The following is a 25,935-nucleotide window of genomic DNA, read 5'->3' as shown; positions in this document are numbered from 1 at the left end:
TATCAGCTGCGGAACGGGGCAGAGAGGTAGTTTTGATAGCTAACATTTCAAGACAAATTAACAAAAAATGTAAATAATGGAGTTGCAAAAACCCACTGACCAAAACCTTAAGTAGCTCATTATAGAATTCATTAGTTAAGGTATCTCGAACTGAGATAGTCACCGCTGAAATTGCCATGTGAACTGCCAATATCCGGTAACGCATAAGCACTTGCAAAACGGAGACGACGCAGAGTTGCGTCATGATCCCCCAGTGTCGTGATAGGCTCTGTCGACCGACTTTAGTGGTTGGTAGGTAGTGAAGTATCAATGTTAAAACTGCTAGACTGATACTAAATATATTTCCAGATTTTCAACGATTCTGTGTTCATCCAGTACTTACTCCATTAGAGTCACAGCCAATCTAATCAGTCAGTACAAACAATCGAATTAACTAAAGTGTAATGGAACGTGAGATCATTTGTCATAATATTCACCGGAACACTGGAATAGTTGACAAAACTAGACACTTGGAAACATATATCATACTTCTGCGTGATCGGCATTTTCGAAATAAAAGCCTCTTGCTATTTTCTCTTGTAAATTTTCAGGCAATGAATCAAAACCTATTCAGATTCTGCATCCCATACAATTATATGACACGAAACCCTGTTCCGAGGGGAAATTTCTCTGCCCTAGTACGTACGTAAGACATTTGTTTACTCTCCGCCTGTGGTGGTATTTTTCCATTCGAGCGATGAGAAATGAATTTGTCGGCTAATATGAAGCTAATTTTGTTTCACTATTGACAGCGTTTCCATGGGAGCAGCGAGGTTTGTTGACTGAAAGTGGATTCAGCCTCGGTATCAGAGCACTGAATCGCAGAAATGGTGAAAATTAAACACATATTGCATTAAAGAGTCTCGTTGCTATTTATTTTTTGGTTTGAATTATTCATCCAACTGATCGAGAACAGTCTATATTATAGCATGGAACGAAATCGATAGTCCAGTTTCCTCCTATTTTACGTCGACTGAATTAGCGACAGAATAACTCGTCAGAAATGCCATATCTGGTATTACAGCCGTTCGACGCGGGAACATTACCGGCAAAATTACGTTCTCTGTCTTTCCCTAGTCGAAGTCGAGAAAGTATAAAAGAGCTAATGCGTTATCATCCCCCTCGCCACCAACCCCCCTCCCCCCCCCCCCCCAACTCTGCGCTGTGTAATATTATTCAGCAGATTATCTTCTGTTTTTCTCAGAATCTCTTCGGCTACTGATAAAAAATGTCAAATTCTTCCTTTATCTGTAGCTTACTACTGTCTATCGTCGCTTTACTTGATGTTGAATACCAGTCGTGTATTAAAGTAATGCCTTGGATAATGTCACTCTCCACACGAACTTACAAACTAGGACTTGGTGCAGAATTGACAATTTAAATAGAAAAAAAAAAAAACAACACTTCTACGTTTGAGAATATTTGAAGTGTACTAAAAGTATACCGAAAAACTCGCTGAAAATGATGTGTAATGCCAGTATAAAAAATAAGAAGGTACTTTGCAAAATCGGCGACGAACAAAATTTGTGGGAAATGCTAACCAGAAGAAAGTGGCAAAAGTGAGTTGTAATGCCGATGGACCGCAGGGTGAACACTACAAAATGCACCCGACAGTAGTGAGGATATACGATGGCGTTCACACTTGACACTACAGTACTACTGGGACGGCTGAGGGCAGAGACGGCAGAGGCGTCAGCCTTACAACACGCATTAACTGCCAGAAAGGTAGCCAAGCGGCAGGCAGTTCCCTTCCAACTTCAGCGCTCTGTGGCGTAGATGGATGGCTTATCCGAACATGGGCTTCTGTCCACACTTTCTTCCTTAAGACGCCCTCTACAACCCTCGAAGTTTGTCGGTATATTTTTGGTACACCTGGCGTATTCTCACGACGTAGAGCCGTTGTTTCTTTTTTTTTCTTTAAATTGTCCGCTCTGCACTAAATCCTGGTTCATAAGTTCGTATGTAGACACCTATAATAGGCCATGACATTATTCTACTACATTACTGAGAATCAAAATCAACTAAAGCGTCGATATACAGTAGTACTTTACACATAAACGAAAAATTTGACATGTTTCATGAGTAGCTGATGAGATTCTGGCTTCATAAACACAAACGACAATGTGCTAAAGCGCAGCGCAGGGTTGAGTGTGACACAAACCATATGGCCAGCCTGGAAACACGTTGCGGAGTATGCATTGCCATCCGTGGTGGTCACACACCCTATTAAGAATCATGTCCAGCCTCTTAGATGTGCAGGGGACCGTCATCAATCGCTGTGTGTTGACTGTAATTATTGTCTTTGAATAAAAGTGTCATTTCTGTTCGACTCGTTACGTATTTATCTCAGTTACCATCTGCATTATAATGGAGCGGTTCCTTACAGATATCGTCCAAGTTTTACTTGGAAATAACACGTCTTGCGAAAGTTACTTTCGTCCTTAAGTTTTACACATCAGAGCAGTTTACAATGCTGACTAGAAAATTTGTAAGCAAAGGAATTAAAGAGTTATTAAAACACGGAAAAAATATGATTAGTCTGAACGGGAGGATTTGCAGAGGCACACAATGAAACATTTTGTCCCTGAAAATTGAACTCTCCTACACAACCTTCAAATATTTGTTGTTTACAGTGTTTATTATATGAACTTTTTCGAATTAAATATTTTGCGTAAGTAGCCAGTGCGCTATTCTGCATCGAACCTTTCTAGATGCAAGAGAAGATGGGTCTATATATATATATATATTGTCTTTTCTGTCAGTCCACTCATGTAATTCTTCATTAATTTTAGAAAAACGTCTGTCTGTCTCTAATTTGATTGTCTGGTCAATTGTCTTTTTGAAGGTTACTAAATCTGTCTCTACTTGTGTGACACGCTTCGTGAGGTCATCATGAGCAGTGACGCATTTTTCTACTTTTGTCGACACGGTGTCACACGTGCTACTTATCTGTTTGATACTGGTTTCAAGAACATTGATTTTGGTTTCATTGTGTTTTGCTAAAACTGTTAGCTTTGACAAGTTCGTGTCCATTTCATAGATCCTTTTGTTTAAGTCAGGACCAATTTCGGTTAATTTATCGTCATTACCGTCAAGTATTTTGTTTATTTCCTGAAAATTTTCCGTAAACTGTTTGTCTTCGTTCTGTAAACTTGAATTCTCTGCTGAAATTGTTGCATGACTGTATTGATAAATTGTGAGAAATTTACTGTTATAACATTATCTGCCCCCGGTAAATCGTGAAAATTTACTGCTTGTGATTCAGTTTCCATATCTTGCGACTCTGTGTTACTGTCTGTTGCTACGGCTAGATTAATTAGGTTCTCTATTTCATTTACTGTTTCGCTTGTTTGAGGATTAGTGTTTTGAGAAAGCGTAATTTGATTCTGTCCTCCTTCATTGGATACGGAACTTGCAGTAGGCGACCTGTTTATGTTATCCATTCTATTTGCCATACTACGAGTCGTGACTATATCAATAGCAAAAATGTAATAAAATTTTTTTTAAATCAGTAAAGTAAATGCGAGATATATTTTTAAACTCGTCTCTACAGCAAATGAGTATCTACAATGTTTAGCTTTTATGTAACTGTTATTCAAACAATGCATACAGTTGATCTATTATTGACGATGTATCTACACGCCATGTTGTTTCTACTAAGCTGTGTATCGGCCATATTGCAATAATTACTGTCGTACTTTGAAAATCTGAATAAAATTTTGAAAAAAAATCACACTCAGTAGAAAAAATCACTTCTTCTTTTTTAAAAAAAACTTTTGCAAAATTTCACTATATATCGCGAGTTAATGAAAGATTGCGCCAGAGTCAAATGCGATAGATATGATAAGTCTGTCCAACCTTCCCTGTTGTGGTGATTGTTGTCACAGTCTGATCAGATTTTCCATTATGCTTTCTGGATTTAATGTTCTTTCCATTCGTTCTTGGTGATTTCTCAGAGTAATGTTTGCGATGAAACATGAAAAAAAAAAAAATTATTAGCTCTCAAATAACGTCCTGCCCAACGTGATTATTTACATTATTTTGTTTTTTTTTTATAATTTTTGTTGAACTGAATTGAGATGGATGAAAATATTTAAAAAATCTGTGAATATATTTAAACCATGGTAAGATGGCATGGGATATATACTTTGAGAATTTCGTCGACGTAAGAAGGCGGTTCATGGGCCACGTTATTTCTGAGCTAGAATGAGATAAATACTGAAAATACAGTTTACATATAATGTTGAAATTTTAGGATCATGGATTAAACAAATAATGAAATCACAATAGCGTTAATCATAACTATAATTACTGAAGTGCACTATGCCACTTACATTGGGAATACAATAATAATCACTAGTGAAAAAAATGGCTCTGAGCACTATGGGACTTAACATCTGTGGTCATCAGGCCCCTAGAACTTAGAACTACTTAAACCTAACTAACCTAAGGACATCACACACATCCATGCCCGAGACAGGATTCGAACATGCGACCGTAGCAGTCGCCCGGTTCCGGTTGCGCGCCTAGAACCGCTAGACCACCGCGGCCGGCTAATCACTAGTGATATGTTGATTATCCACACGTCGGTATCTCGTCCGTGCGCAGTGGAAATTTTCTTATATAATTGCTAGTATGCGCGAGTATGCGCCCTGCAGTACGCAGTGACTTTTTATAAAATTAAAGAGTTTAAATTAGAGCGGCCAGTCTAACGCGCGAGGCTCTCCCTCGACTCCATTCCAGAACAGATAAGAGAAGAAGTAATTAACAAAAGACTAGACATCGTTTCTGTGTCTCACCAGCGATCACATGCGACCGCGCACAAGATAACTTGCATTGGCTTTCATGCTTTATTAAATAGGGTTCTCTGATTTAAAAAAAATAGATTTACATGCTACGGCTAAAAATGTGCCTTTTTAAGATCCCATCAAAGAAAGCCTTAGTATTACCTCACTTTGTAAATTATGCTCTGAGATACAAATAATTTTCAAGTCAGGATCTATTAATATTCCGTCTACTTTTCATTTAATTAGCCTACATATTAATGAAATAATTATACTATCCGTTCTGATCGGCGTAACACATTCACTGTACTAACTTCGAGCATTAATGTGTGTGAATTCCTAAGGGACCAAACTGCTGAGATCATCGGTCCCTAGGCTTACACACTACTTAAACTAACTTACATTAAGAGCAACACACTTATTATGCCCAAGGGAGGACTCGAACCTCCGGCGGGAGGAACCGCGCAATCCATGGCATGGCGCCTCTAACCTCGCAGCCAGCTCACGAGGCTCGAGCATTAAAGGAACATTCCTGAAACAAGGATACCTCCTATGCGACTTTACCCTAAAATAAGTTCTAGCCGCACCACACATTAAATGGTTCAAATGGCTCTGAGCACTATGCGACTTAACTACTGAGGTCATCAGTCGCCTAGAACTTAGAACTAATTAAACCTAACTAACCTAAGGACATCACACACATCCATGCCCGAGGCAGGATTCGAACCTGCGACCGTAGCGATCGCTCGGCTCCAGACTTTAGCGCCTAGAACCGCACGGCCACTCCGGCCGGCACCACACATTACCGTAAGAATTTGACCAAGAGTGAGATCTGATTCACGTACAATACTTTCACTTAAAAGCTTAGCCAATCATCCCTTCCCACACCTATTAAGGTGTAGGCTGTGTCAGGCATAACGGGACCTATGGATACTCTCTGTTAATACAACCAACACGAAAGAAAGTTAGGGGAAAAATTGTCTAGCTACAAATTTTTGTACAGTGATAGTAGGGAGTGTCATGAACAACATACTAAAAATTTTGACTGTAGCAGTGTGTGTTGGGGTTGCGGTGTCGTGAGCTTAAAAGACACTTTTTTATTTTTATTCTCTTAAATTACTCGAAAACCTGGCTTCTAGCAAAAAAGTTTTCCAGTGAAAAATTAAATAATCTATTCCATTTTTATCTGGCACTGATAGTTTCCACATTGCAGGAAATCGAATATTATTAAAAATATCCGTCAGAGGTGGTGGTTCAGATTGCTGTACACACGGGTGCCTCTGATACCTAGTAGCACATCCTCTTGCATTGATGCATGCCTGTATTCATCGTGGTATACTGTCCACAAGTTCATCAAGGCACTGTTGGTCCACATTGTCCCATTCCTCAACGGCGATTCAGCGCATGTCGCTCAAAGTGGTTGGTGGGTCACATCGTCCATAAACAGCCCTTTTCAATCTATCCAAGGCATGTTCGATAGGGTTCATGTCTGGAGAACATGCTGGCCACTCTAGTCGAGCGATGTCGTTATCCTGAAGGAAGTCATTCACAATATGTGCACAATGGGGGCGCGAATTGTCGTCCTTGAAGACGAATGCCTTACCAATATGCTGCCGATATGGTTGCACTATCGGTGAGAGGTTGGCATCCACGTATCGTACAGCCGTTACGGCGGCTTCCACGACAACCAGCGGCGTACGTCTTCCCCACATAATGCCACCCCAAACAGCAGGTAACCTCCACCTTGCTGCACTCGCTGAACAATGTATGTAAGGCGTTCAGCCAGACCAGGTTGACTCCAAACACGTCTCCGGTGATTGTCTGGTTGAATGCATATGCAACACTCATCAGTGAAGAGAACGTGATGCCAATCCCAAGCGGTTCATTCGGCATGTTGTTGGTCCCATCTGTACCACGCTGCCTGGTGTCGTGGTTGCAAAGATGGACCTCGCCATGGACGTCGGGAGTGAAGTTGCGCATCATACAGTCTACTGCGCACAGTTTGAGTCGTAACACGACGTCCTGTGGCTGTACGATAAGCATTCCTCAACATGGTGACGTTGCTGACTGGGTACCTCCGAGCAACAATCCGTAGGTAGCTGTCATCCACTGCAGTAGTAGCCCTTGGGTGGCCTTAGCGAGAAAAGTCATCGACAGTTCCTATACCTGTGCATCTCCTCCATGTCCGAAAACATCATTTTGGTTCACTCCGAGACGCCTGGACACTTCCCTTGTTGAGAGCCCTTCCTGGCACAAAGTAACAATGCGTACGCAATCGAACCCCGGTATTGACCTTCTAACCATGGTTGAACTACACACGAGCAGTGTATCTCCTTCCTGGTAGAATTACTGGAACTGATCGGCTGTCGGACCACCTCCGTTTCATAGGCGCTGCTCAGGCATGGTTGTTCACATCTTTGCGCGGGTTTAGTGACATCTCTGAACAGTCATAGGGACTGTGTCTGTGATGCAATATCCACAGTCAGTCTCTATCTTCAGGAATTCTGGGAACCGGGGTGATGCAAAACTTTTTTGACGTGTGTATTAAAAGCTCCTCGTAGTGCTTGATTGTACAACAGATGCAATGAATGCTTTTATGATGTCTCCTCTGTTACGTTTTTCACCAGTGTGGCCAGTGTGGCCGAGCGGTTCTAGGCACTGCAGTCTGGAACCGCGCGAACGCTACGGTCGCAGGTTCGAATCCTGCTTCGGGCATGGATGTGTGTGATGTCCTTAGGTTAGTTAGGTTTCAGTAGTTCTAAGTTCTAGGGGACTGATAACCTCAGAAGTTAAGTCCCGTAGTGCTCAGAGCCATTTGAACCATTTGTTACGTTTTTCTTCGTATATTTTATTTACGTAGGTAGAACATTTTATGAACGATATTTTTTTCTGTCTATTTTATAACTGAACAAGGTTGCTAGCATAAGTGAAACAGGCTGCATCACTTATTGCATTTGTGATTTAGACTTCTGAAAAGATTATAATGATAATGAAGATCGCTGTTCCTCATTCTTGACCATGTCAAACCTTAGAAAATTTGAACTAAGCTTTCTTTTCCCGTATTTCCTCTAATTTGAGAGTCAAGCTTATAATGACACTTCTACTGTCAAGGATTAGTTGAAGCTTTGTACTATTTCAAACCCCACTAATGATAAGCGTTTATTGAATGATAGTTAGTTGCTGTTTAATTCAGCGATTCAGTCTTTTTTGTATTGATGAAACCAGTCACAAATCTGTCGTACCTAACGATTTCTATCTTTATATTATGTAATCAACGTAGTTTGACATAATCTTCTCAATTTAATAATACTGTCCCTCTCATACACGAGGGGGAAAGCACGCTTTCCATATCTCGTTATCGGCTGTTGCCTGATTTTCTAAATCGCTCGACTGGAAATTTTAATTAGTTATTCCTTTTATTTATAGTGGATGGATCATCTTATGACAGAAGTGGTACATTAAGTTTGAAGAAAATTTTAGAAGGAGATACAGATACGCCAAATGTCGTATAGAAAATGCTGGAAATGCCACGTCCCAACAAAAAGGAACTTTTCCATAAAATAGCCGCAGCACAGCAGTACTAAAAGCAATGCTGTGAAGAGTCAGTTAATCGAGACTGACAGGCGAAGCAAATGCAATCACACGGGAGTTGTAACGGTTTGCGGAAGTAATATGACTGCTGTTTGCGAAGAGCGATTAACTCTTCCACCTGCAGCTCTGATGTTTGAGTTCCCTGCTCTTGTGGCTATTTGAGAGCAGTAATTCCAGCCACGAAGACGGAATAACAGGTTAGTGTTTGTATGTTACAAATGGAACGCCCAGGAGGACATGAAATGCTGTATATACAACACATAGTTTGATGTGAAAAGCCGGTGGCCAATTAAACACTAGCGATGGCGGTAAGCCGTAAAATAAAAGGGAATATGAATCCATTTACTGACGTCTCTCGTTCAAAATGTGTAAAAACTTTCTGCTGTGCAATCTTTTTGTGAGGATAACCTAACTACAGTGATTTTGAACGGTGATGTTGTTATAGTGCTACTATTAAAATTCGAGGAAGACAGAGACTGAAATCCTATGTTGACACTTAGTTTACTTCTCTCTTGTGATGTATCGAGGCCACATTCCAGCCCAGTGGTGGCATTTAACTGCTGTCAAGATTTTCACGTAACCTCAGTACATAAAATATCAATAAAGATTTTGGATTTCTGATACCAACATTGGATGATTGCCAAGTACTCAAGAAATATGGTATGTTTTGGCTTGATTGTGTTCAATGTCTTCAAATGGTTCAGATGACTCTGAACACTGTGGGACTTAACATCTGAGGTCATCAGTCCCCTAGAAATTTAGAACTACTTAAACCTAACTAGCCTAAGGACAGCACACACATCCATGCCCGGGGCAAGATTCGAACCTGCGACCGTAGCGGTCGCACGGTTCCAGACTGAAGCGCCTAGAACCACTTGGCCACCCTGGCCGGCTCAACGTCTTCCAACGAAGAATCTTCCTCGCATCACCTTGCCAATCTGCGTCACCTCGCATTTGTTTAATAACTTATTTTATTGAGAAGAGCTAGAGAAAATTTGATAACTTACATCTGCTCTGATTGTGTGAACATAGGAGATGGGACTAAATTGGTGAAAAAGCCTTCTTGTAAGTCACGTCCCTTGGAGAAGAACTGATGTACCGTTTGGTTTTCATGTATTGCCACAAGCAAATAATAGCAACAGACACTTTCGAGACGACATCCCAATCTAGGAAGAAGGCAACTGCATTTGTCATCTAAGAGCTGAAGAATTTTCCCTTGGACCGGGTAAAAAGGAGGAGAGATGACTAGTGTTAATTTTCCATCTACATAACGATTATTAACGAATGAAAACAGCCTCGTACAGCCCAAACAAGAGGCAGGAAAAGTGGAGGGAGGGAGCGGTGAATTATCATTAAAACTATGTCGACATTCGCGTGAAGTGATTTAGGGAGGCTCTGTGAATCTTAAATCTGGTTGACACGAGGAAAATTTGAAACTTTATACACCTCAATACGAATGCACTGAATCCACCGTTCAGAGGTTGTTAGAGATTCATTGTTTTGTTTCATGCACTGTATATACAGTGAACAGACTAAGGCTTTGTAATCATGATAACGCAGTCATTGAAATGTCAAGGAAATGGCAGTTTCAGTGTGCTCGTACCTTTCTGACAAAGACGACTGGCTCAGTAGTCTGCAGAGAGAAAGGTGAAAAACAAAATGCAACAAGATTTAGAAAAGATATCCGTATGGTGCGAAAATTGGCAGCTGACCCTAAATAAGGAAAAGTGTGAGGTCATCCATATGAGTGCCAGAAGGGATCCTTTAAAGTTAGGTTACACGATAAATAAGTCAAATCTAAAGGCAGTAAATCCAACTAAATACCTGGGAATTACAATCACGAAAATCTTAAATTGAAAAGAACACACAGAAAATGTTGTGGGGAAGGCTAACCAAAGACAGCGTTTTATTGGCACTTACAATATGTAACTGATGTACTAAGGTGACTGCCTACACTACGCTTACCCGTCCTCATTTAGAATACTGTTGCGTGGCATGGGATCCTTACCAGATAGCACTGGCGGAGTACATCGAAAAAGTACAAAGAAAGGGAGCACATCTTGTATTATCACGAAATAGGGGAGAGAGTATCACTGAAATGAAACGGGATTTGGGGTGGATATTATCGAAGCAAAGCCGATTTTCGTTGCGGCGGAATCTTCTCACGAAATTTCAATCAACAACTTTCTCATCCGAATCCAAAAATATTTTGCTGACGCCGACCTACATGGAAGAAACGGTCACCATAGTAAAATAAGCGAGATCAGATCGTACGGAAAGATGTAGGTGTTCGTTTTCTCTGCGCGCCATACGAGATTGGAATAAGAGAGAATTGTGAAGGTGGTTCGATGAACCCTCTACTAGGCACTTAAATATCATTTGCAGAGTATCCATGTTGATGTAGATGTAGATTAATCAAGATACATGGACAGCATCTCCCACCGACCACACCACTCATTCCACCACAGATTCACAACGCAAAGCTACATGCCCACAGCAAACACTGTCACTTCGATAATTGTTGAATTGAATAGACTCAGTTTTACAAGATCGACTTAGCGTGATTATCTGTTTCATTTTGACTCAAACGTTTTGTTGATATTTATATTGCGATCATAATAATTCGTGGATGAAACTGGTGGGCCTTTCACTTCCTCGGCATTTATTCAGAAATTGAAAATAACAAATTTATACTGCGGCGTTTACATTTTCGCTCGGCCGCTTACTTATTTACCATGTATCTTTGATATCCCTTTGTAACCAGAAAAACAAATTGTTCTTCAGCACTCGTGAGCGTAATTAATGGTTCATGAATTGATATCCGTTCACATTAATCGCTCTAGTCCCGCACGTAGGTCGGCTGCTTCCCATGTAAGGAATTATTCGACATTTAGACACCCGAGGCAATACTGACCTTGCGATCTGTCTCAGAAGATTTACTGATGAAAGGTAAACCTGAGTTTATAGCATGTATAGATTTAGAGAAAGGTTTTGAAAATGTTGACTTGATTTTACTATTGAAATTTTGTAGATTGTAGGGATAAAACACTGTGATCGAAAGGTATCGAAATCAGACTGGAACTGTAAGAGTCGAAGGACGTGAAATGGAAGCAGTGGTTGAACCGAAGGTGAAGCAGGCTTGTAAGTTATCCACAGTATTATTTGGTTTGTACAATGAGCATACAGTAAGAAAACTCGAGAATCAATTTGGAAAGGGAATTAAAGTTGAGAGAGAAGAAGTAGCAACCTCAATGTTTTCCGACGACACTTTAATTATGTTAGAAACGGTAAAGGAGGTGGATGATCTGTTGAATGGAATGCCTCATGCTTTGAGAAGAAGTATTGAGGTGAACATAAACAAAGGTAAAACAAGGGTAACGGGATATGGCTACGAAGTCTTTCGCGACGTATTTCTTGAATAAAAATCTCTCGGTGTGCATGCCGCGTCAATTCAGGATAAAACTCCAAGCTTTCGACCACTACCTCCATGGTCGTCGTCAGGGCTAAAACTGACTGTCGTAAACTAGCGAGGCTCCAACTTTTATATAAAACTTTAATTGGAAAGAACACGCAGAAAATGTTGTGTGGAAGGCTAACCAAAGGCGGCGTTTTATATAAAAGTGGGAGCCTCGCTAGTTTACGACAGTCAGTTTTAGCCCTGACGACGACCATGGAGGTAGTGGTCGAAAGCTTGGAGTTTTATCCTAAATTGACGCGGCATGTACACCGAGAGATTTTTATTCAGGGGGAACGGGATGTTGTCGAAATTAGTCATGTGATACTGATGTAATTATGTTACGAAATGAGAGACTCAACTCGCTTTATTTGTTCATGAGACCCAGAAAATATTAGATACAGGCTCCCAGGTAGATGCTATTTTTCTTGGCTTCCGGAAGGCGTTCGATACAGTTCCGCACTGTCGCCTGATAAACAAAGTAAGAGCCTACGGAATACCAGACCAGCTGTGTGGCTGGATTGAAGAGTTTAGCAAACAGAACACAGCATGTTGTTATCAACGGAGAGACGTCTACAGACGTTAGAGTAACCTCTGGCGTGCCACAGGGGAGTGTTATGGGACCATTGCTTTTCACAATATGTATAAATGACCTAGTAGATAGTGTCGGAAGTCCCATGCGGCTTTTCGCAGATGATGCTGCAGAGAAGTTGCAGCATTAGAAAATTGTAGCGAAATGCAGGAAGATCTGCAGCGGATAGGCACTTGGTGCAGGGAGTGGCAACTGACCCTTAACATAGACAAATGTAATGTATTGCGAATACATGGAAAGAAGGATCCTTTATTGTATGATTATATGATAGCGGAACAAACACTGGTAGCAGTTACTTCTGTAAAATGTCTGGGAGTATGTGTGCGGAACGATTTGAAGTGGAATGATCATATAAAATTAATTGTTGGTAAGGCGGGTACCAGGTCGAGATTCATTGGGAGAGTCCTTAGAAAATGTAGTCCATCAACAAAGGAAGTGGCTTAAAAAACACTCGTTCGACCTATACTTGAGTATTGCTCATCAGTGTGGGATCCGTACCAGATCGGGTTGACGGAGGAAATAAAGAAGATCCAAAGAAGAGCGGCGCGTTTCGTCACAGGGTTATTTGGTAACCGTGATAGCGTTACGGAGATGTTTAACGAACTCAAATGGCAGACTCTGCAAGAGAGGCGCTCTGCATTGCGGTGTAGATTGCTTGCCAGGTTTCGAGAGGGTGCGTTTCTGGATGAGGTATCGAATATATTGCTTCCCCCTACTTATACCTCCCGAGGAGATTACGAATGTAAAATTAGAGAGATTAGAGCGGGCACGGAGGCTTTCAGACAGTCGTTCTTCCCGCGAACCATACGCGACTGGAACAGGAAAGGGAGGTAATGACAGTGGCACGTAAAGTGCCCTCCGCCACATACCGTTGGGTGGCTTGCGGAGTATAAATGTAAATGTAAATGTAAATGTAAAGTCGATCACTTTTGCTATTTGGACTGAAACATAACTGATGATGGCCAAATAAGAGATGTTGTAATATGTATGCTGGAAATAGAAAGAAAAGCATTTCAGAAAATAAAACTTTGTTGACATTTAATGTTAATATAAGCATTAGGAAGTCTTTTCTGAAGGTGTTTCCTGCGGTGTAGCCTTGTACGAAAGTGATACGGGGTGGATAAGTAGTTCGCACAAAAAGAGGAGAAAACTTTTGAAATGTGGTGCTTCAGAAAAATGCTAGGGATTAGATGTGTAGATCGAAAAGCTAATGAGGAGGTACCGAATAGAATTAGGGAAACAAGAAATGAATGGCAAGTGGTGCGGATACAAACTATAGAGGGAGATATAGCAATGAACAAAGTAAACTTATTAAACTGGATGAATGTTACTGTAATTATGCAGAGATGAAGAGGCTTACTCAGGATTGAACGAGGAGGTCCGCCTCAAATCCGTCTTCGTACTGAAGTCGTCAACAACAAAAACAAACTATAATGCAAGGATTCTGCTGACTTACTAGCTCTGATCGTAATGGAACTGCTGTCCGTATGAACTTGTTGTCACAGCACTACATACCGGGCAGAATGATAATTAATAACAGGTGTAAGGAAACAGTAACCACTCCATCGAAGGCGGAAATTGCAAACCGCAGGGCCGGCCGCGGTGGTCTAGCGGTTCTAGGCGCTCAGTCCGGAACCGCGGGACTGCTACGGTCACAGGTTCGAATCCTGCCTCGGGCATGGATGTGTGTGATGTCCTTAGGTTAGTTAGGTTTAAGTAGTTCTAAGATCTAGGGGACTGATGACCACAGATGTTAAGTCCCATAGTGCTCAGAGCCATTTGAACTTTTTTTTGTTTTTTTTTTTTTTGTTTTTGCAAACCGCAGAAAACGCAACAAAATTAGGTCTACGTGAAAACTACTTCAGATAAAGTTCGTTGCTATCTGACATTCAGGCCACGTGCGAGACTGCCATACAGTACTTTCAGTTTTTGCCGCGCAGCATTTTTACTTTTCGTTTCTGTAACATACATTTATATGCGTTGCACGTGCTGCTTTTTAATTTTCAAACTGTATGAAAAGTGAATTATGAGCAAAGTATGTTGAAAAACTCTTTCTGCTTTACACTCTGTGTTCTTCCTCTTCTAAAGTTCATTTTCATTGTTTTATGTTTATTTATTTGTTTTAAAAGAGAGAGTATTTGGGCGAGCTTTATAGAGGGAGAGGGAAAGAGAGAGATAGAACTTCAGCAGAAGAGATTCCTGTTCCTTTCCACCATTATTTTAATTCAAAAAGTAATGTTTTATTTCATAAAAATGAATTTTTATCGTTATATAGTGCTTCGCGGTGAGAAAATACTGGCAATGACCGATTCTGGCATACACCTATATTACATTGTTTCGTCTTTTTCACATACATAATGCCACACTAGTATCATAATCTCATCACCCTCTGCTTTGCCTGTTACAGCTATTTGCAAAGGCCAGTCTGTCCATTGGGTTTTCTATGTTTCTTTTCCTATTTTATATTTTTCTGTAATTGTATAGCATTTCTAGTACTCTCTCATCCTCTACGCTACTACTGTACTGTTTTCATTTATCTATATGCTTATAGTCTTTCATTTGGAGATGCTAGTTCTAAATTATTGTGAGAAAATAAAACACCTACAGCTGTTTTTATGATTATATTTTATTTTGTTGCAAAAAATTAAATACAATCATAAAGGCGGTTGTCGGTGTTTTATTTTCTCGCAATAGTAAACGGCCGTCGTCCCAAAGACCTCCTGCCAAAAGGATGGACGTACAAAAAATCTAACTTATTTCTGTACATCGTTTTCTGTTTTGTCTTGTGTACCGTGCTACATCTCAGAGAATTTCCATTTCCTCGCTCTGGAGTCTAAGAGAAATTTTTTTCCTTCTTATTCAAATTCAGATTCCATACGTTACACTGATGTGACGGAAGCCACGACATCCTCCTCATATGATGTCGGACCCCCTTTTGCCCGGCGTATTGGAGCATCTCGACGTGGTATGGACTCAACATTTCGTTGAAAGTATCCTGCAGAAATATTCAGCCATTCTGCCTCTATAGCCGTCCATAATTGCGACAGAGTTGCTGGTCCTGGATTTTGTGCACGAACTGACGTCTCGATTATGTCCTGTAAATGTTCGATGAAATTTATGTCGAGCAGGTGGGTAGCCAGACCATGCGCTGTAGTTCTCCACAGCGTTCTCCAAACCAAACACAAACATTTGTGACCTGTTATAAGGGGCCTTGTCGTCCATTAAAAATTCCATCGTTGATTACGAACATGAAGTCTTTAAATGGCGGTAAAATGTTCTCAATTTCCTCTCAATGATCGGTTCCGTTGCACCAAAGGACCCAGTTCATTTTATGCAAACACAGCCCACACTATTATGGAGGCAACACCAACTTGCACAGTGCATTGTTGACAACGTGTGTCTGAGTTCATTCCAACCCTACCATCGGCACTTACCAACTGAAACCGGGCCTCGTCTGATGCGGCCACGGTTTGCCAGTCGTCTAAAGACCCACCGGTTTGGTCGCGAGTCCAGGAGAGGCGCTGCAGGCGTGCTTACTAGCAAGGCACTCGCGTCTGTCGTCTGCTGTCAAAACCCATTAACGACAAATCTCGCCGCAATATCCTAGCGGATACGTTCTCTGCGCGTCATACATTGATTTCTGCGCTTATTTCACGCAGTGTTGCTTATCTGGTAGAACTGAAAACTCTACGCAAACGCCACTGTTCTTGGTCGTTAACTGACGGCCATCGGCCACTGAGTTGTCCATGGTGAGAAGTAATGTTTGAGATCTGGCATTCTCGGCACGCTATTACACTGTGGATCTCGGAATATTGAATTCTCGAACAATTTCCAAAATATAGTGTCCCATGAGTCTAGTTGCAACAACCATTCTGCGATCAAACGTGGTACAGTCATAATCGCGTCGGCAACCATGTCACACGAATAACCTGCACACAAATGACAGCTCCGTCAATGCACTTCTCTATTTTGCCTTGCTACGTGACACTACCGCCATCTGCATAAGTGCATATCGTTACTCCATAACTTTTTTCACCTCAGTGTGTAAGGTACAAGTGGGAGAAAGAGTGTATTGTAAAAATTCATAAATGTCCATTTCCTTTCCTTTCTTTTCTTTGAAAGATTCGACTAGTAGTACCATTCATTAAGTTAATTTTTCTATCACATGTTGAAAACCACTTTCAGATTCATATGATGCATTAATATTTAAAATAATTAAGTATTTAAAATTCCTTTCTTGTTCCACTGTTCCTTCTATTACATTTTTTACCTAATTTTGTCCCCCCCCCCCCCCCCCCCCCAAGAACCATGGACCTTGCCGTTGGTGGAGAGGCTTGCGTGCCTTAGCGATACAGATAGCCGCACCGTAGGTGCAACCACAACGGAGGGGTATCTGTTGAGAGGCCAGACAAACGTGTGGTTCCTGAAGAGGGGCAGCAGCCTTTTCAGTAGTGGCAGGGACAACAGTTTGGATGATTGACTGATCTGGCCTTGTAACACTAACCAAAACGGCCTTGCTGTGCTGGACCTGCGAACGGCTGAAAGCATGGGGAAACTACAGCCGTAATTTTTCCCGAGGGCACGCAGCTTTACTGTATGGTTAAATTATGATGGCGTCCTGTTGGGTAAAATATTCCGGAGGTAAAATAGTCCCCCATTCGGATCTCCGGGCGGGGACTACTCAGGAGGACGTCGTTATCAGGAGAAAGAAAACTGGCGTTCTACGGATCGGAGCGTGGAATGTCAGATCTCTTAATCGAGCAGGTAGGTTAGAAAATTTAAAAAGGGAAATGGATAGGTTAAAGTTAGATACAGTAGGAATCAGTGAAGTTCGCTGGCAGGAGGTTCAAATGGTTCAAATGGCTCTGAGCACTATGGGACTTAACATCTATGGTCATCAGTCCCCTAGAACTTAGAACTACGTAAACCTAACTAACCTAAGGACAGCACACAACACCCAGCCATCACGAGGCAGAGAAAATCCCTGACCCCGCCGGGAATCGAACCCGGGAACCCGGGCGTGGGAAGCGAGAACGCTACCGCACGACCACGAGATGCGGGCTGGCAGGAGGAACAAGACTTTTGGTCAGATGAATACAGGGATATAAATACAAAATCAAATAGGGGTAATGCAGGAGTAGGTTTAATACTGAATAAAAAATAGGAATGCGGCTAAGCTCCTACAAACAGCATAGTGAACGCATTATTGTGGCCAAGATAGACACGAAGCTCACGCCTACTACAGTAGTACAAGTTTATATGCCAACTAGCTCTGCAGATGATGTAGTAGAATTTGATGAAATGTATGATGAGATAAAAGAAATTATTCAGGTAGTGAAAGGAGATGAAAATTTAATAGTCATATGTGACTGGTATTCGACAGTAGGAAAAGGAAGAGAGGGAAACGTAGTAGGTGAATATGGATTGGGGCTAAGAAATGAAAGAGGAAGCCATCTGGTAGAATTTTGCACAGAGCATAACTTAATCATAGCTAACACTTGGTTCAAGAATCATAAAAGAAGGTTGTATACATGGATGAAGCCTGGAGATACTGACAGGTTTCACATAGATTATATAATGGTAAGACAGAGATTTAGGAACCAGATTTTAAATTGTAAGACATTTCCAGGGGCAGACGTGGACTCTGACCACAATCTATTGGTTATGAACTGTAGATCAAAACTGAAGAAACTGCATAGAGGTGGTAATTCAAGAAGATGGGACCTGGATAAACTGACTAAACCAGAGGCTGTACAGAGTTTCAGGGAGGGCATAAGGGAACAATTGGCAGGAATGGGGGAAAGAAATACAGTAGAAGAAGAATGGTTAGCTCTGAGGGATGAAGTAGTGAAGGCAGCAGAGGATAGAGTAGGTAAAAAGACGAGGACTAGTAGAAATCCTTGGGTTACAGAAGATTTATTGAATTTAAACGATGAAAGGAGAAAATATAAAAATGCAGTAAATGAATCAGGCAAAAAGAAATACAAACGTCTCAAAAATGAGATCGACAGGAAGTGCAAAACGGCTAAGCAGGGATGGCTAAAGGACAAATGTAAGGATGTAGAGGCTTATCTCACTAGGGGTAAGATAGATACTGTCTACAGGAAAATTAAAGAGACCTTTGGAGAAAAGAGAACCACTTGTATGAATATCAAGAGCTCAGATGGAAACCCAGTTCTAAGCAAAGAAGGGAAAGCAGAAACGTGGAAGGAGTATATAGAGGGTCTGTACAAGGGCGATGTACATGTGGTCAATATTATGGAAATGGAAGAGGATGTAGATGAACATGAAATGGGAGATACGATACTGCGTGAAGAGTTTGACAGAGCACTGAAAGACCTGAGTCGAAACAAGGCCCCGGGAGTAGACAACATTCCATTAGAACTACTGACGGCCTTGGGAGAGCCAGTCCTGACAAAACTCTACCATCTGGTGAGCAAGATGTATGAGACAGGCGAAATACCGTCAGACTTCAAGAAGAATATAATAATTGCAATCCCAAAGAAAGCTGGTGCTGAAAGATGTGAAAATTACCGAACAATCAGTTTAAGAAGTCACGGATGCAAAATAGTAACGCGAATTCTGTACTGACGAATGGAAAAACTGGTAGAAGCTGACCTCGGGGAAAATCAGTTTGGATTCCGCAGTAATATTGGAACTCGCGAGGCAATACTGACCCTACGACTTATCTTAGAAGCTAGATTAAGGAAAGGCAAACCCACGTTTCTAGCATTTGTAGACTTAGAGAAAGCTTTTGACAATGTTGACTGGAATAACCTCTTTCAAATTCTGAAGGTGGCAGGGGTAAAATACAGGGAGCGAAAGGCTATTTACAATTTGTACAGAAAGCAGATGGCAGTTATAAGAGTCTAGGGACATGAAAGAGAAGCAGTGGTTGGGAAGATAGTTAGACAGGGTTGTAGCCTCTCCCCGATGCAATTCAATCTGTATATTGAGCAAGCAGTAAAGGAAACAAAAGAAAAGTTCGGAGTAGGTATTAAAATCCATGGTGAAGAAATAAAAAATTTGATGTTCGCCGATGACATTGTAATTCTGTCAGAGACAGCAAAGGACTTGGAAGAGCAGTTGAACGGAATGGACAGTGTCTTGAAGGGAGGATATAAGATGAACATCAACAAAAGCAAAACGAGGATAATGGAATGTAGTCGAATTAAGTCGGGTGATGCTGAGGGAATTAGATTAGGAAATGAGACACTTAAAGTAGTAAAGGAGTTTTGCTATTTGGGGAACAAAATAACTGATGATGGTCGAAGTAGAGAGGATGTAAAATGTAGGCTGGCAACGGCAAGGAAAGCGTTTCTGAAGAACAGGAATTTGTTAACATCGAGTATATATTTAAGTGTCAGGAAGTCGTTTCTGAAAGCATTTGTATGGAGCTTAGCCATGTATGGAAGTGAAACATGGACGATAACTGGTTTTGACAAGAAGAGAATAGAGGCTTTCGAAATGTGGTGCTACAGAAGAATGCTGAAGATTAAATGGGAAAATCATATAACTAATGAGGAGGTACTGAATAGGATTGGGGAGAAGAGAAGTTTGTGGCACAACTTGACTAGAAGAAGGGATCGGTTGGTTGGACATGTTCTGAGGCATCAAGGGATCACCAATTTAGTATTGGAGGGCAGCGTGGAGGGTAAAAATCGTAGAGGGAGACCAAGAGATGAATACACTAAACAGATTCAGAAGGATGTAGGTTGCAGTAGGTACTGGGAGGTGAAGAACCTTGCACATCATAGAATAGCATGGAGAGTTGCATCAAACCAGTCTCCGGACTGAAGACCACATCAACAACACCTAATTTTGTGTTGTCTCATTGAATGTTATCACCTTCATGTTATTAGCAAATATCTCGAAGTAGTTTGCAGCACAGAGTCATTTTGGTTGATGTGCTTCGCTTTGCAGATTATTATTTTCAGATTATTATTCCCATGGTAATCTACAAATGGAATCGTCAATATTTTAAGATTAAATAACAAAATTGATAGTTAACCATTCCAATGGATTTCGTTTATGTAGATACGAAAGGTAATACCTGTAGGTGATAAACCGCAGTCTTGTTCAGAAAGATTTCGGGCTTGCAGCCGGTTGTCGTAAACTTCATTGCACGATTTTTCGATTGGACAACTGCCACACATCTTCAGGTGAGCCGAACAAGGACTCACGAAGGCGTTCTCCGCTCCGTCTTATATAGTGCGCTGATTAGTACTGCTGAGCATGCGTTGCGGTCTCGGAGACAGAAGGGCCACACCGGCCAGTGACAGCGCCCTCGCTGGTGGAACTGCAATACTCAGCTGCCGTCGGTATTGCCGCTGGCGGCAGCTACCGTGAGTCTTCTGGGATCTTCTTCTCGAGCAAATTTCGAAGATGACGGGATTCCATGAGTTATTCAATTGTTAACCACTGTTACGGGAGGACGTCGATTTAATCCCGCGTCTGACCATCCTGATTTATGTTTTCCGTGATTTCCCTAAATCGCTCCAGGCAAATGCCGGGATGGTTCCCTTGAAAGGGCACGGCTGACTTCCTTCCCCGTCCTTGCCTAATCCGACGAGACCGATGACCTCGCTGTCTGGTCTCCTGCCCCAAACAACCTAACCCACTGTCACGGTCCATTAGATTTCCCGCAATGCGTATTTCAACGGATTCTTTGATAATGGAGTTCCAAAAAGTTGTTGCTGTGGCCAAAATAGAAGTTTTGTCTTACTCCATTGAATGTCCGTTAGAAATACAATGTACCGCAACTGCAGACTTACTGGGTTGCAGTAGGCGAGTGCAACGCTGATGTTCTGTACAACGCTCTTCCACTGTACGCGTTGTCTGTCCTATATAGGCCATACCACATTGACACGGTATTTTGTAAATTCCCACCTTCCGCAGTAACAAATCATCCTTCACCTATCCCAGTAAATCCGAAGTCTTAGAACGAGAACGGAAAACAACTTTCACTTGAAGGAGATATTCCCAACGAAGGGAAGAAAAGCTAGGGAGTTGGCTGTGGCGTTCTCCTCTTTATCCACTTCCCAGTTCCTGGCTCTAGTTGAGATGGTCCTGTTAATTTGTCAGGTCGAGTATCCATTCTTTCTGAACACTGTCCTCAAACGTGGAAGTTCCTTAGGCAAATTCTCTGAATCCGACATCGCATATTCCCTGTGCACGAGGGTTTTAAGTACACTCATGGTCTGGGATGGGTGATGGCAACTTGCAGAATGCAAATACAAATCAGCGTGAATGGGCTTACGATAGACAGAATGTCCCACCGACCGTCACTCTTCCGATTAACCAAAACATCCAGGAATGGAAGGCAGCCATTTTTCTCTAGTTCCATAGTAAACCGAATATTCTCATGGATGGAGTTAAGATGACGAAAAAACTCCATTAACTTTTGTTCTCCGTGGGGCCACACTATGAAAGTATCATCGACGTATCTCTAAAAAACAGTTGGTTTACAAACTGCTGATTCAAGTCCTCTCTCCTCAAAATCCTCCATAGAAAGGTTAGCCACCGGAAGAGACAGAGGGCTGCCCATGGCGACACCGTCAGACTGTTCAAAATATTCCTGGTTAAACATAAAATAAGTTGAGGAAAGAGCAAGTCGGAAAATACCCATTGAAGCCCACATGAATGTTTCCTAGACCATATTTTAGCAGCCGCCAGCTTTCTCCGTTCCGTAGTACAGGTGTCAAGAAGCTGTTCCTTTAGAAAACGACCGCCGGCCGAAGTGCTCAGAGCCATTTGAACCATTTTTCTAAGTGGCCGTGCGGTTCTAGGCGCTGCAGTCTGGAACCGCCACGGTCGCAGGTTCGAATCCTGCCTCGGACATGGATGTGTGTGATATCTTTAGGTTAGCTAGGTTTAACTAGTTCTAAGTTGTAGGGGACTTATGACCTAAGATGTTGAGTCCCATAGTGCTCAGAGCCATTTGAACCATTTTTTTTTTTTTTTGGAAAACGACCGATTTGCGCCCTTCTGTCGGCATGATAAAGAAGGCATCGGGATTTATTAGACCATAAAACACTCTGATAATGCATCAACATCCAGTGTCGATGGTAATGCGCCCATTTCAGTCGTAATTGCCGATGTCGTGGTGTTAACATTGGCACATGCATAGGTCGTTGGCTGTGGAGTTCATCGTCAGGAGTGTTCGGACTTGGACTCTGCCCGGCATTAAAGTCTGATATTAGGTCCACTACATTTCACCTCCTGTCCTGTTTTATCAGTCTGCATAGCCTACGACGTCCAAAATCCGTAATGAGGAGTGGCCATCCAATTCCAACACATCTGAACGTGGTCTCACTTTGGCTTCGACACGTGCTGAAGGCACTCACCACAGGGCTCCTAGAACAGCCGATAAGTCGTGCAGTTTCTAAAGTGTTCGTACCGAGCCTTTGGGCCTTAACAATCTGCCCTAGTTCAGACTCAGATAGATCGCGCGCCTTCCCCATTCTACACGAGGGCAACAGGGCTACTGGTATTACGTGCACCATGCGTGTGTCTGACTAGCAGTCATTCCTCGCCAGGTCATTGCTGTCAGCTTGACGCGTTTATATCGATATCAGGTTCAGGCTGATCAATGTATATGTTTCCTAATTGTAAACCTATGTTTTGCAATAACTTACTATAATCTGGTTATGTTATCGATACCGATCCTTGCTCTCCTGAATCCTGTTTGCTTTTATTTAAGACGACTTATACAATTTTGCTGTTTTTTCTTATAGTGTTTTTCTAGTAGACTGTTTTTCAGTATTCTAGGGATTTAGTAATTTGACCGGTCTTCTTTCTTCAATATACGGGTTACCACTGCGTGCTTCCATTCCAGTGGAATGTATTTGTTTCTCCAACACATGGTAATAATGTCGTAAATACTTTGATAATTGTACCTGACGGACATTCAAGTAATTTAAGCGAAACTTCTGCAGCGTAGACGAAACAACGTTGGCAAAATGTGGGATGCCCATACACATCCTCCATATTGTCCCGATCTCTCCCAATGCGATTTCCATATTTTTTGAAGCGTGACGAAACACACTTCCGGCCGTTGAATTGCTTCGGATGAAGAGGTGCACTCCTAGGTAGAATCAGGTTTCGTAGGCGGCCTTGTCTCACAGTGGAATAAATGCATTAAGAGTTGTGGCGATTATTTTTGAAATTATAAGCACTTCACTTACTTTTTTCCCATCTCTCTAGTTTTCATTTGACTGACCCTTGCCGGCCGCGGTGGTCTCGCGGTTCTAGGCGCGCAGTCCGGAACCGTGCGACTGCTACGGTCGCAGGTTCGAATCCTGCCTCGGGCATGGATGTGTGTGATGTCCTTAGGTTAGTTAGGTTTAAGTAGTTCTAAGTTCTAGGGGACTGATGACCACAGCAGTTGAGTCCCATAGTGCTCAGAGCCATTTGAACTGACCCTTATTGACGATGTACTATCAGAGAAGAATCGAGAATGACACCTCGTTTTCATTGATTTTCGGCATACTTATGGCAGCATAGAACGCTGAGTGTTATGTAAAATGCCACGGGACTTTCATATCCCATCGAAATGCATCTGACTACTTGCAGCTTCCTACTCTCAAACGAATGTCACTTACGGTTCGGCAACTAACTGTTGCCACCATTCAGTATTCGAAAAGGATGAAGATTATGTGATCCTTTGGCGCCAGTAATACTCATCTTAGCCTTTGAAAAAGTAAACAGTGACACTGGTCAAATCAAAGAAATGGAGACGGTGTGAGCAGACACAATCTTGACATCTGCTGACGATGTTGTGATTCTTGGTGCCACACTGGAGCAATGTTGTGCTGACACTTCCCGATTTCTCCGTACTGCGAAGAAAATTGAGCTGTTACTGAATGATAGTACAACTAGATATCTCGTTTCATCAAGCTGACTAGTTCTCCTTCCTTCTATTGGTGTTGACGGGCACACACCTTTGAATGGGTACATGTACGAGAGATTCATCCAGAATAATAAAAGTAAATCGACAAAGGAACTGAATCAACGAATAATAAACGCTAATCGCGTGTTCCTTAGTCTCAAAAATTTATTAGAGTCGTGACTGACATCATACAAGACTAAGATCCAACAGTATATGACACTAGGTCAGACGGTACTTCTACACTGATGTGAATCCTCCCTTTTAAGCTATGGGGAACTCTAGGGGGTAGACAAGGGACTACTGTGACGCACTGTCTGGAAATTCTCCAACATCCATGTAAGGCAGGCGCACAGTAAGAGTAGGTTTCCCACACATAAATACATATGGGATGGCTGGGATATGTATGTTACTTTGCTACAATCGGGCACCAAGTCCTTTATTAAGGACATTGCTTTCGGGGCTTTATAGGCAATGTTTCATTGTTAAAATAGAAATACTGTCATATTACATGATTACTTACATTTTTACTCTCTATGTATTTGTCTGATAATTAGAGAACAAGAATAAATAGGACACCAGCACCTAGGATTCTCACATTCAGTTGTTTACGTTACGAAGTCGGCTAACATAAAAATTATTTTACTTTCAGAGAGAGCAGACACTATACAAATTCAGTCTTTTTATGTAAGCGTATTTGTCATGGCACATATTAAAGAGTATAGTTATTTAGTACTTTTTGTTTATTCATAACATCCACAACATGTAACAAACAAGAGGACACATGTGCGACGTAAACTCTAAGACAGATGAACAGCAGCAATCATGCCTTTCCAAAATAGTGTAGTATTATATGCAAGAACCTCTGTGTAGACCGAACTGAGAGAGACTGCCTGAGAAGGTACAAGGAACACATAAATGCCCACCACATGAGCAGTTATGGTAAATCAGCAGTAGTCACCAACATTTGTGACACTGGCGATCCATTCCAGGTTATCACGATCGGTCTTCATATATTACATAAAACGCACAAGAGACACAAAATTGATTTTTTTATAAAGAACTATAAATTTACATTCATGGATCAGTGTATGACAACAAGTTTGAAAATCATAAGTTACAAAGTAACAATGTATGTTTCTTCAAAAATTTCTCCAGTATGGATTCTTTATGTTATTAACAGATTTAGTTAACTGAGGAAAAAGAAAATACTGAATAACTAAAAAATACCAAACGATGATGAAATGTGTGTGAAATATTATGGGGCTTAACTGCTAAGGTCATCAGTCCCTAAGCTTACACACATTAATGTAGACCTGTGCTGTTATAGTGACAAGCAAAACAACAAGGGCTGCAAGCCACCTCCTTGAAAAATACGACCACACAATAACACCACCGCCTCCGAATTTTACTGTTATCACTAGAACCGCTGGCAGATGATGTTCACCGGGAATTCGCCATACCCACATCCTGATATCGGGTCACCACATTGTGTACCGCGGTTCGTCACTTCACACAACGTTTTTCCACTGTTCACGCCTCTTACACCAAGTGAGGCGTCGTTTGGCATTTATCGGCGTGATGTGTG

This window comes from Schistocerca americana, chromosome 2 (genome assembly GCF_021461395.2).
Source record: "Schistocerca americana isolate TAMUIC-IGC-003095 chromosome 2, iqSchAmer2.1, whole genome shotgun sequence".
In the NCBI taxonomy this organism is placed as follows: Eukaryota; Metazoa; Arthropoda; class Insecta; order Orthoptera; family Acrididae; genus Schistocerca; species Schistocerca americana.
Note: the sequence above shows the minus strand (reverse complement) of the source record.